Source organism: Pelophylax lessonae (assembly GCF_965119305.1).
Source record: "Pelophylax lessonae genome assembly, chromosome: 1".
In the NCBI taxonomy this organism is placed as follows: domain Eukaryota; kingdom Metazoa; phylum Chordata; class Amphibia; order Anura; family Ranidae; genus Pelophylax; species Pelophylax lessonae.
Window position 1 is genome coordinate 175,670,025 of NC_138768.1, and position 14,439 is coordinate 175,684,463.

The following is a 14,439-nucleotide window of genomic DNA, read 5'->3' on the forward strand; positions in this document are numbered from 1 at the left end:
CCATTTAATGTATATATGTAATGGTGCAAAATATAATAGATAACTCCTATGTCCAGCCATAGTTGTAGATTAAGCCCTCAATTAATACATGATATTTTTCTGCTTATTTTAATATGCTTGACATTAATTGTCCCTGTTTTCACTTGCACGTTTGGTTTCCCTGCAGTCTAGGCTTTTTTTCAAGAGTCGTCAGGTGTTTTTGGATCCATAGAGTACAAACAAATGGCAATCACCCCAACCTATAACTGGCCTTTGCGGCAAAGAGCATGTGAAAGGGCATCACGGGTCAAAAAAACAACAAAAAACATATTCTCAGCTCACTTACCAGCCAGCGTGCAACAAACCAAGTTGACCTTGTCTAACAGTTCATGTTAACACCAGGAATTTTGTTTGCCCACATTTGCAAATACAGGCATAATCTGCAGCGGCCACATCATGACACCCCAGTGTACTACAGTTCTAACTCTATAATTTTGGGAGTCTCCTGAGTTGGAGCACATACATATATAATAATGGATAGATTAAAGGCAGGTATGCCTGGAGGGAGCCCACTCCTCCCTAAAGGTGCAGTGACACACTGGACACCAAGCAAAAGCACAGTGGCAGCGAAGGTGTCTATTGTGTCCCCTCACCATTTACCAACAGTACAAACAAATGGCAACCACCACAACCTATAACTGGCTCCATAGACATTCATGGAAATGCCAGAAGAATTCCTATCCATCTGTAGAACTTATCTTACTCCCACACCCAGCCCAGAAAACAAACTCCTCTAAATTGATACATATGCAAAATTGCTCGTAAAACGCCTGTAATATGCTTGTAACATGCCTGTAAACCACCTAAAAAATGCCTGAAAAAATAACCAGAAATATGCTTTGCTCAGGTGTAAATGTAGGCTTATGAGAAATTCAATGGTAAGAAGTGTGCAATCATTCACTATATGTTGTTTATCATAAGTTATACATCCTATTTATGGCACCTGCATGGGCAGCTTGGGGTCTTTTTCAAAGTTAGGATGGGAAGGTGTGGCTGCAGACGCTTCAGTAAGCAATGAGCTCAAAATGATTTTTTTTAAATACATTTTTTTAAATAAATAAGTGTGTTAGAGGCTTATCAGGTTGAATGCCAAGCCAATGTGAAGTAAAGACCTTTCTTCTGTAAATCTGCCAAACTTTTTAGCCCATTCTTCTTCAGCTTGAAGTTACAGCATACAGGATGCTTCTACTGTATAGTCTGGTTCCCAGGTTTCTTTTCACTACAGAAAATACATTTTTCTCAGTTTTCATGATATCAGTCCAATTTCTTGTTCTTATGTGGTTCTGTTACTGCTGCTCCCTGGTCATAAAGCTTAACAAGAATACAAAAAGACAAGTAGCTTCTCTTATTGCAACAACAGTTTCAGAGCTATCACTTCAGCAACTGTACTGTAGACATTTCCAAAGCAAACTGGTGCTGCTGCCAGTGAATTGCTGTAGACCTGCCTAAAGTTGCCAGGAGAAGAGAAAGGCAGCAGCCAGGTATTGGTATTTTTAAAGTACTGTGTAAACAACCCAATGGATGTACTGTAAAACATTTATTGGAAAAGTCAACGTTTTAAAATATATGGAATATCAATAAAAATTGAATACAATTAATGCTGAATCAGACTGATTCCAGGTGGCGATCGGTAAATGACTGCAGGTCCACTAGGCGATGCTGCCCCAGATGTCAGCATCAGCATTCGGCTAGGTATGCAGATAGAAGTCCAGGGAGAATTCCATGTTATTGAAAATGTAAGATTCTAGTGCAAGGACAGCCTTGTCAAAAAATAAGGGTAATCTAACATCTGGACTGGGAACATAAGTTTCTGAAAGGAACGAATATAACTGGTACAGTACTTACTGTACCAGGAACCTTTTTGCCAGATTCAATTTTAGTTGGCAAACAACAGGAATACTATTCAATAAAAAAATACTGGTCAGGGAATAAATGCATCTTTGGTTGCTGTAGAGGAAGATGAGAAGTATGACAAGTAGTCAATTAGTAGCAGAGGTAAGGCTGGCCATGAATAACAAATGAGCTACTGTGTTCCAACTTATTTTTTGTTCTTCCTCTTCCTTCTTATCTATTGGTACTTCAATATTACTAGATTCAGAAGCATAATACTACATGTAGTATTGCTAGATACAAATAACATAATCTGTAGCATCAAGTACTCCTTGCTGTCCCTTCCCCTTCCTGTCACTGAATTTGCCATAAATGTCATGACCCTCCAACCACCACCACAGATATACTCTTTCACTTTCAGGTTGGGTTCGCGCTTATGTGACTTGGATGCGGGTTTCTCCAGGGCAGCTGCAGAGCTGCAAAGTGGATTGCACAAGGGTCCTGTGCGTCTTTGGCTTTGTTTCAGGTCCAAATTTAAGCAAAAATTCGGACCTGATTCATCTGCCCCTTCTGTGAGCTGCATCTGTATTCAGTGTAAACCCAGCCTAAAATTATTTTCTGCCTCCTTACTGCATTCCTCTTCTAAATCAAACTACTTATTACATTGCAAACATTGGGTGATTGGTTTTATACTTTTCCAAATGTTTCTGCATTTACTACTTTTGTATCCTTTTTTACATAAAATTCTTCTTCTATAAAGAAGATGCATACATGTGTGGGATTGCCAAAGTAGTGATATTTGTTGAATATACTGTATAGTCCAAAAACTGGTTCATTTAAATCTAACTGCCTCTATCACCATTGCTTTCTTGATTATGATGTATGACTGCATGCCATTTTAACTTTAAAATAATGCTCCTTAATTGGAATTGTATGGTGCATCGTGACAGTTAATATTCACATGTTCCAATATGTCAACCATTAAAATTGAAACATTTGAAAAATTACATGGTGGCCGCATGATGGCCAGACAAGTGTACAGCTCCACTTATCACAGGTGAAAGAACTGTAGAACCATGTACCTTTTCTGACCTCTCCTATTTAATAAGACAAAATGACAAATGACTTTCCTTCCCAAACCTTGCTCTCTGCGACAGACTGATTTGTGATCTCTAACATGATTAATACATACACTGTCTCGGCTGCAAAGAGATATGTAGGGAGGGAGATGAGAATGGTAAAAGAGAAATGATGGAAGAGAATTAGTTAGAAAAGGGATCATGGGTAGATTTAAAACTGTGCTGTGAGCAAGAGTGGGATGAGTTTGGTATGATGACATTCTATAAGAAGTAGGATTTCAAAAATGTACAGTACTGCTGAATGATCAAGAGCCATTACAACAAAAAATAAATTGTTTTGCAAAAAAGGCAGTAGACTAAAAAGCTGTTTTATCTGAGAAATGAACCAGTGATGAAATCAGGAACATTAAAACAATTATATGCTTTAAATGAGCATAGTTTACCTTCTGATTGCTGCACTGCTTGTATCTGCTGGGTTTATAATTTCTGTTAATTGATTTGCTCTTTTCTGTTTAATTGCAAAATAAAAAAGTAAAAAAGATAAAATCATCACTTTAACAATTTGTCTACTAAAAGCAAAATTAAAATAAAATTGACCCATAGTCATTATAGTTTCCCTTTATGACAATTAAATAAATCCATCCTGCCTGGAGTAATACTTCGAAATGAAGCCAACATATCTTACATGAGGCATAAATACAGAAGGTGATAAAGGGGGTTTTAACACTCTCACAGAATGTTGGGGCTGCAGGCTTCATTAGCACTAGGCACCCAGGCCAAATGCCTGCCTCTCCTACCTGGTGACACCTTTGAGGTTTTATTTGCTGCTGCAGTTAAGACAAAGCTGTGGTGAACCTGCTGAGCATCATAAAACAGGAGGTAAAAGAGGTGGTTTGGCTTCTGGGAGTAAGGAGACAGCTGGGAGAGTGAGGGATTCAAGAACTTCAGAGGTAAGCTGTGGGATGGGGGAAGTGCACAAATGGGTCATGAAAGTGAGGAAAGCTGTGGATGTGGCTGCAGGGGTGAGCTGGATTGGGGGAGGGGACAAAAACGCTGAGCTGTGGACCAGAGTGCAGAGGCGAGCTGTGGACAGAGGGTGCAGAAATGAGCACACTAGATGGGGAGGGGGGGGGGTGCAGAGGTGAGCTATGGATAGATGAGCTGTGGTTGGAGATGTGCAGAGGGTGGATTGTAGACAGGGGGTGCAGAGGTAAGCAGTGGATAGGAAGGGGTGCAAAGGTGATTTGTGAACAAGAGTGCAGAGGTGAACTGTGGATGCGGATGTAGAGGTGAGCAGTGGATGGGGGGGACTAGAGGTGAGCTGTGGATCAGGATTGCAGGGGTGATTTGTGGTTTGTGGTGCTAGGGTGAGCTGTGGATGAGGAAAGGATGGTTGAGGGGGAGAAATTAGCTGTTTATATGCATGCAAAAAAGCATATGCAATAGAAGAGTAATTTTTTTTTTACAAACGATTATGCTTTTAAGGTATCTGTTAGACTCGCTTGTGGTACGGTAATTAAAGCATAGTTCATGGGCACAAGAACAGTGGTATATATTACTGTGTGCACAGTGAGTAGGCCCAATTCTTAGCCCCTTCCATGTATCTCCATGCAGTGCCCAAGGGTGCTCTAAGTCATGGGCAGTCCTGGTCAACTAGACAAACTGTTTTATAATTTAAGAGAGCTAATCATTAACCCCCCCTCTCACCTAGCTCCTTATAGCTGGTATATTGGAGACACATCATGGTGCTAACATTTTAGGGCCAAGCAGGATCCTCTGTGTATCCTTTCAAAAGTAAAATAGCATTGGATGGTTTTATCTCATGTGATTGCAATATGGCTTCACCATGACTGGCAAAAGCCCCCTTCCAAAGATAGTTTTACACTGGTAGATTTTTGAACTAACATTCATACACAATAAATATCAGTACATTTGATAATGCCAAAAGAGACTTGATGAATGTAATACAAAACTGCTGATGAAGTTTGGTCTGCCTCCATGCCTGCCTCTGGTGATCGGCTGTCAAGCCTGCCTCTGGTGATCTGCTATCTGCTGCCAAGCCTACCTCTGATGATCCACTGCCAAGCCTGCCTCTGGTGATTCACTGTCCATTGCCAAGCCTGCTGGTCTTTGCTGATTCACTATCTGCTTCCCAGCTGGACTCTGTTAACAGAGTTAAGCTCCCATATGCTGATGGGTCTGAAGCTTCTGAGTTTAATTGTTGTCTTGTGGCTTGCATGGGTTATGTACTTGGTTTAAGATCCGTATTATTGCCTGTCCTGAATTTGTTTTGCATCTATTTGCTTCTGTTGCACCAAGGAGGTCCAGATACCCTTTTTGAATGTGAGAGCTGCATCTGCTATTATAGCCCTGGCAGTAGAGGTCTCCAAGGGAAGGGCAAAGTTCCATTTGAACCTTGTCCTGGCCTAGGTGATATCGCTGCGATCCCAGGTGCCTTAGGGGACCTGGGTTGGGTGACCTATGCTTTGGGTAGACCTGAATGGCAATTAAAATTAAGAGCAGTGTCTAGCTACTTAGATGGGAATGTTGGATCAAGGACTCCAGTGTTAAGTCTTCAGGTTACCTTCAGAATCCCAGTGTTAAAAATTATGCTGCATTAAGGAATTGTAGGCTCCTAGTGTTGGGGATGTGACACTAGGATGTGACAAGAAGGGAACCCAGCCATCTTTCAGACACCGGCAGAGGGGTACCCAGTCTGCTTCCAGACTCTGGAGGTGGGGCACGGTGGAGGGTCAGAAGGTTGATTTTTAGGGAGAGGGGAACTGTCAGGACCTTGATCACCTGCTGGTGGAACTGTGCTTCCCACATGACTTTTTCAGAGGCCCACTTTGCTTTTATTATTCAATATTGATTTGAATGGAATTTTCCAAATCAAAATGACATATTCTGCCTGAAATTTTTTGTTGAGAAAAATGTTCAATACTACGGTTGAAAGCAAACATTGTTTTGACCCCAAAAACTTTTAGAAAAGTAAACATTCTAAAAACAAAATGTAAAAAATTCTACAATAGTTCAACAACTATGCAGTGCATATTGAGTTAAAAAAAATTATTCCGGATGAATTTGCCATAAATTAAATGGGAAGGCAAATCCTAAACCTGCAAGATTTGCTTTGAACCCAGAGTAGTGGTGAATCAGAACCACATCAGTAGTCAAGGGTTTTCCTCCACATTCCTACATTCCACTGTTCAAAACACTCAGCTCTCTGCATAGAAAGTAGTACATGGTGATCCTCCCAATCCCACCTTATAGCTTACTATTTGAAATGTCTGCTCTCAATCTTTCTAAATAGAAGGAAGTAAAACGATTTGGAACGAATAGGCAGAGATGTCAACATATGTATGACTATGCAATGGAGATGATTTACTAAAACTGAAGATTCCAAAATCTGGTGCAGCTGTGCATGGTAGCCAATAAGCTTCTAACTTAAAGGGATACTAAAATATATGCAGTGGTTTTGCACAGAGCAGCTCAGATCCTCCTCTTTTTGGGTCCCTCTTTGGGGCTCCTGGCCCCTTCTTCCTGTTAAGTGCCCCCACAGCAAACAGCTTGCTATGGGGGCACCCAAGCCGAGCCGCAGCTCCCTGTGTCCATTCATGCCCCATTTCTCTCCTCGTTGGCCAATTGACTTTGTTTAACAGCAGCAGGAGCCAACCCTTCTCATTGGCTGCTGTCTCAGCCAATGAGAAGGGTAGTCCTGGACAGCCAAATCTATTGTGCAACATCACTGGATCTAGATGGGCCTCAGGTAAGTATTAGGGGGGCTGCTGCACACAGAAAGTTTTTCATCTTAATACATAGAATGCATTAAGATAAAAAAAAAACTTCTGGGTTTACAACCACTTTAAGCTTGTTCTGTTAAGCTTTGACAAATAAACCTGGAAGCAGATTGGTTTCTATGCAGAGCTGCACCAGATTGTATACTTTCAAGTTTTGGTAAATAAACCCCAATATATACAGACAGACGAAGAGAGATGACACAATCAAGGAGGTCAGGGGGAATCTCTATTACAGCTTTTTTGAAGCTATAAAAGGTGGTAGTGGGGGTCCGAGATTAAGGTCTGAGTTTTTTTTTAGAAGACAAAACAAAAATGATTTTGTCTTTATTTTCCTGTTGTTTTGTCAATGAAAAGATTGTCCCCCAAGTAAAAAATAAATTAATTAATTAAACAGGTAGTACTAAAATAAAAATAAAACTCACCAGTTTGAAAAAGGAGTAAAATTGCAAAGCAAAGAGAAAAAAAAACTGCAATAAACCCTAGACAATAAAAGCATATACAACGCAGTACACACAACTTCCTTTTTAGTCCTTTAAGAACACTTACATATGTGGTCCTTATATAAAGTGTGTGATACTTTGAATCAAGAATAAACCAGAGAATCACAGCACAACTAGAGCCAACAAAAAACAATGCCAATTAATATCAGCCTGCTCTTTGTAATAAACTAAAGTACTGACCCCCCCCCCTCTCCTCCATTAGAGTTGGGCCATATACCCCCCAGTTCGGTTCGCACCGGGACCCTCGAACATTGCAAAAGTTCAGACCCAAACTGCGAACCCTATTAAGGTCTTTAGGACCCAAACTTAAAAAAAAATTTTTAGGCTTATATGCAAGTTATTGGCCATAGAAAGGATATGGGGATCGGGGTACTGCCTGGGGGACAAGTATCAATGCAAAAAAGGAGCAGGGATATTAATGATGCTTAAAGTGAAAAAATAAAAATGAAAAATTCCTTTAAATATAGTGCCTGGGGGGTCCCCTTAGTCTGTTTGTAAAGTGGCGTATCAACTACCATACAGTTTATAAAGAAAAAAAATTATATTTAAATAGATTTTTCTGGCTGTTAGCCTTCAAACCATTACTGGCAGTGCAAAAATTGTAAAAACATGGCGTGGGCCCCCCCCCCCAATCCATACCAGGCCCTTTGGGTCTGGTATGAGTTTTAAGGGGAACCTCCATGTCAAAAGTTTAAAAAAATGGTGTCGGGTCCCCCCAAAATACAAACCAGACCCTTATCCCAGCATGCAGCCTGGCAGGCCAGAAAAGGAGGGGGGACGAGTGAACACCCCCCTCCTGAACTATACCAGGCCACATGCCCTCAACATGGGGGGTTGCTTTAGGGGAGGGGGGCTCTTCTCAACAACCCTGGGCGGTGAATGTGGGGGTCTGCGGGCAGGGGTCTTATCGGAATCTGGAAGCCTGCTCTCAGATCCCGCCACACCATGTGCATGAGTATAGGGTACTTTGTACCCCTACTCCTTTCCCAAAAAAGTGTTAAAAATAAATAACACATTATTTTGACAATTCCTTTATTAAATATAAAAGGATAATGTCCCCGATGTAAATCCATTGTCAATCACGTTGTGCCACATCGCCGGACCCAATAAAAGAAAGAAAAAACTCTGCCCAGGACGAAGGCTACCACCGTCTGCCTGCTCTACCACGTGACAGTTCTTAAATAGGTAAGGGGCGGGGCTAACTGGTGATGTCCCCTGGTGGCACCCCCCCTTGTGACATCACCGACCCGGCATGCACTGACATCAATCAATGCATCAACATAGGGACAAGGCACTTTGGGGTTGGGGGGCTGAACCCCATGTTGAGGGCATGTGGCCTGGTATGAAGTGCAGCGTCAGCCCCAATGCTGGTGTGATGACCTCACCAGTTTTTTCTGGTGAGGTCATCATGCCAGTGTTGTGGCCCACGCTGCACTCCACTGAGAGTTCCTGCTTCAAGCAATCTGGATGAGAGTGGCTGACTGTTGCCCTCCTGCATCACGGCTTCCAGTTTGTGGACTTTGGGCGTCTTACACCTTGATGTCAACCAGTGTTCATGAGCCTTACCTTTTCGCATTTTATGTGAGTTGCCCCTTTTTAACGTGTTAATAAATTGTATGAAGGTACTAAACTTAGAGGCACTTTTCTGCCTTCTATTTCTTTGTTGGTATACAGAGTTGGTTTCTTCTTTGAAGAGCTTGCCCCAAGTGAACTTCCTCTCCTGAATGACCCATTTACAGGACAGCCTTAATAGACTTTTAGCATGTTTCTTACTAATTAATGGACTGTCTAATGGACTTTAAGGCCATCTACTGATCCCCTATGCGCCTGCATTATCTCATGTGTATGTGACACCTGCACAGTGAATCCAGCATTTTCTCACAGCAATCCACTGTTTGGGTGCCATGCAGTGGGTCCTGTGCTTTCTTCATGGTCCTCAGCTGGCTGGCACTTCCAGGTATGTGCAGCCAGTAACGATGATGCACTGGACTCATCTCCTGGCCTGCTCAACAGCCGCTCTCTGTGCCAAACATGCAGCCTCCTTGGAGATGTGTTTTAAGTATCCCAGGAGTCTACAGAATACAGCATTCTGGCCTAGGTTGGAATAATGTTAAAAGATTTGGCCAAAAAACAAAACAAAGCAAAATGATAGCAAAAAAAAAATAAATATTTTAACTTTCAAGCAAGTCTGCTTGGATAGGGAGGGGGTGTGAAAAGGAACTAAGCCCCTTTTAAGAGTTAAGTGCCACTTTAAAGACTTTCTGCATCCTGTAATATAATCGTTAGGCACTTCAAGCCCAATCCTACATCTTAATTTTTTTCTTTTGCTTTCAATCAGTACCAGTAGCACGAGACAAATAAATTGAGCATAACTAGATAGAAATGTCAATCTAGGCAGTGATAAAAAGTATCACTATTGCAGCAAAAATTGTGAACTAATTTTTTAAATTCAATAGTTTTGCAAATGACATAGGAAGAAACAATAGGGAAGTGAGAAGCAATATAAGAGATGGGGTAACATGCAGTGTACAATCATTAATAACCATATATACTAAGAATATGCCTAGCATAATACCCATGAGAATGAGAATTGGCATTTATAAAATTCATCAAGAATATGGGTGCAATTTAAAAAAAAAATCTGTGATTCACCAATGCAGAGAAGCAGGTCTGCTTTTAATGCCCTCCTACCTGTGGGGCTGAACGAGAGAATTCAAGCAATGTGTGCCTAGCATAAGTAGGTAACAGCTGATAACAGGAGATACAAATTAAAGGGATTGTAAAGGCAGAAGGTTTTTTTCTTCTTAATACATTCTATGCATTAAGATAAAAAGCCTTCTGTGTGCAGCAGCCCCCTCAGCACCCCCCAATACTTACCTGAGCCTGTCTTTATCCAGTGATGTTGCAGGAGTGTTTAAGCTGCCTGGGACTCCCCTCCTCATTGGCTGAGACAACAGCATGGCTCAATGGGTTCCCACTGCTGTCAATCAAAATCATTCAGCCAATCAGGAGAGAGAGGGGATAGGGCCAAGTCGTGGCTCTGTGTCTGAATGGACACAGGGAGCTGTGACTTGGCTCGGGTGCCCCCATAGCAAGCTGCTTGCTGTGGGGGCACTCAACAGGAGGGAGGAACCAGGAGAGCCAAAGAGTGACCAGAGAAGAGGAGGGTCCAGGCCATTCTTTGCAAAACCAACTGCACAGAGCAGGTACAGTAAGTATACCATGTTTGTTATTTAAAAAAAAAAACAAGAGTTTACAAACACTAAAAGAAGCAGGTTTATACAAGAAAGAAAACAATGGCACATAAATGTTGTGAATGTTAGCATGCACTCTTCTATTCTACTATACCTACATCACCCTACCCAGTCCTTTAATACATTTTTCCCTTTGTTCCTATGAACAGCAGTAATTCCAGCTGGGAACTCGGATCAAATGGCAAAAAGCGGACAATAGAGATTTTAAAATAATTTGTTTCCTCAAATTGCATTTTGTATTGTACTTTGATAGATTGCTAAATTGTTGCTGTGACTAAAAATTATATTCGCATACTAGCCCCTCCAAAAAAAGAGAAATCACCCAAACGGTTTACATTGCTTTACAAGTCATTTTCTCCAGCTTCAAGAATATAAGTTTAAATTAGTCTTGCATCTTCCTGAAAAGAAGCGTTCACACAATGGAACATTGCTCGATAATAAAAAGGCTTACCTAAACTTTGTAATCACTGAGAAGTGCAATGATCTAGCAATAAATATGGATCCTAGACTTAGAGTTCGAGGAGTTGAATTGATTTTTGTAGTCCTTTGATACAGATAAAAATGTGAAGCATTATTGGATTTTACAAAAATAGTTTCAACTATTTTGTATCACATATGCAATAAAATCTGAGCAGCATGGCTAGTGTTGCTTTACAGAATAGTTCCATTATTAAAGAGAAGAAATATACACAGATATATTGCTCAATCTTCACAATATCCATAACGGTATAGAAACATAGAAACATAGAATGTGTCGGCAGATAAGAACCATTTGGCCCATCTAGTCTGCCCAGTATATTTTTTTAATATTGTTGTTGTTGTTCAATCTATGAAAAAAGGACATATCTTGTTCTCTTAATTTACAGTATCTAGTCGGCAGAACTATTATTAAAACAATCTCTTCAATTGAATGCTATAGGCTGTTTTTGTGCTACTTTATTTTCAGTATCAAATATAGGCATAGCAGGTTTCTGAATTTCTTTGGTTTAGGAGGAGCCAATCTTATTTCTTGTTTCTTAGTCAATATTGCTTCAGCCATCTGTGTATTTACACTACTGACCTCTTCTAAGAATGATTGATCACTTGCTCTGAGTGAAGGATACATTGACCCTAAGCTGGCAAATCCTGTCCTATGTGGTAGTGACGGTATTACATGACCTATGCTTTCAGCTGAGCAAGACAAGGTTGGGAAGGTGGAAACTGCAAACCTAAATAGAGATAGCTGTGCATTTATGCAACACAATGTGAAAATAGAAATGAAATATTTAAGGGAAAATAAATCATGTATATCAGGAAGATAATTTAGTAAGGCAGCACAAATAGCAAAGTGCATTCAACAAAAGCCATGTATCAGAAATTGTTTTTCATGAAGGTTACCATAGTAAACTGAGATCTGATTGATTTTGTACCTAAGCTATAGATGGACAGAAGCCCCCCTAAGAATTATAGTTAGGGACATACAGTATATGGTGAGTAGAATAAGCACACTATTCACACCTGTTTCACCGTTATCTCTATCTCATCTGGTTTGACAACTTCAACCGGATTTAAATCACATGCATGAAAAATAATTTATGACCTTTTGGATCTTCCATTAACTTTTAGGCTGTAGACTTATCAGCACTGCCAGTTTGTTAAAAACACCACTGAACAGTACATGAACAGTTATAAATGCTACAACTCTTTAAAGTTTACAGATGACATTTTAAAGATTTTAGAGAAAATTTAAAGTTAAAACTCTCCCAACTATCTTCTTTACCCTTCATATGTACATTGATACACCACTTGAAGAGTGACAAAAAAAAGGTAGTAGTGGCATCAACTCACTCTTTAAAATGAACCTGAATGACTCTAAAAATGCCTTGGTAACGACAGTGCTGAACTAGTGACTGCCAGACCTGTTTCAGTTTTCAGTTCACGTCCTGTGAAGCTCTTTGGTCCTAAGACCCAGCTGTCCACAGAGTCTCAACTCCTCTGTAAGTTGAGAATAAATTGTACCCCACCTAATAAAAAAGTCCTATTATGCGACAGTGACATCATGTTCTCCACCTTACTTACTTACTTACATCTCCATATCTCATACGCTTGCAATTCTTATGGGCTTTTTAGGTATATTTTAAATAATATCTGAAACTGGCACAAAAAGAGTTATATATTATTAGGTATTCTTTACTATTTATTGTAACTAAAATATCACAGACCAAGATAGCAAATATGTTTCACCTGGTCAGGGAGAAGAAGTTATGTATGAACCAAAAAAGAGTCTCACATTTTATTTTACATTTTCTAAAGGTATTACAAATGGTTTTCGAGGCAGAACTAATACCAAACTTCTTGCAGGTACACTGATGATTATTAGACATCATGTACAATATAACAACGTATATTTACCAAAGTATAACTTAAATGGTAAGTGGGAAAGTAAATACATTTCTTTTTGCTAACCCATTGAGATTTACATTTGTTCTAGGTAAAACATTAACTTACTTTTCTTCCCAGCATCAATCTTATTGAAGAATTGATTACTCCTTAATAAGTCCTTCTCTACTAGATAAGAATAAATGACATACTTCCCACAGCCTGGTCTGACCATGTTCTTATCTCTATTTCACTAACTGATTTTCTTTTCCTCTGAGATAAGGTACTGGGGCATCTCAATGAATCTCTAGTGAATCAGCAGTCAACAATGAACTTCACAGTTAAACTGAAAAATTCAAATTACACATTTCTTCCGCATTAGGCAACCCATTCATGGTTTTGAGCAGCTTGAAACCCATAGTTAGAGGGACAATGATTTCGTTAAGAAAAGTCCATGATACATTTTCAGGAAATAGTTTCAGGCTCTACCCACTTCCTATGCAAAGACAACATTCTCTGTAAAGGGAAAAAAAACACACATAGGGTAATAAAATGGAAAAGTTTGTCAGTTAGGGGTACAGAATTTGGCCATGGAATGGATTGGAGAGTCACAGAGCTGAGAATGGTCATAAAAGAACGAAAAAAAAAAAAAACTGGAGAGCTCGAGAGGAGAAGTTGTACTAATAATCTGATGTTAGTACAGCGATCTCCTCGGCTGAGCTATTGTGTTCTGGTAGGGGGGCGGCCCCCCACCAGAACACACTGGTCAGCACTCTCAGCTGCCTTTTTGGTCATGTCCCTTTAACAGAAGCTAGGCATTCGGCCGGCTTCTGTCAGACTGGCTGCGGTACACACGGGCTGAATGTCGGGCAGTTTCTATTGAACCTGCCAATGCTGCCCAATGTTCAGCCCGTGTGTCTGGGGCTTTAAGGTCTTGGTCAATAGACCTTTAGAAGAGAGCATGCACTTGCAATACTCAAGATGTACCTAAGCACTGGAGGCTTAGAATTTTTTGGGCAGATTTTTTTAACTCATCCTTTCAGTATAATAAACGCACCAAGAAAGTAAGTCTATCCTGAATTGTGACCAAATCGGTGCTCTACTTTATATGTCTGGGTACATTTGCTGACAGTACCTCATTGAAAGTATGCACTTCAATGACAATACAGATATTAGCTTGCTGACATTTTTCTGCTTACTGAGGGATCATATACATTGCTCTTTCCTAAGCAACTGAGAGTTTGCGTCTGCCAGTTCTTTCTTCTAAGATATAACCAATTCTTCCATCTAAGACAACCTTAGTCACAATTAATCAACAAACTTGTATTCTGCCACTTTCATCCTGTCCTAGTTTGCCGTCACTATCTTTGATAGCCTAGACACGTGTTATGAACCTTTGCATGTACTTGGGGTTCCTGTATTAGTGGTTTCCCCATATGCATGGTAGGTGAGGTTATGGGTTACTGTCCTTACCTCAGTTCCCCCTTTTTTATTCTATCAATACTTGCTTGATTGTATATCCCATTTATCATTACATTATCCATTTCAGGTTATTTGAATTACCCTGTCTCATGCTTAC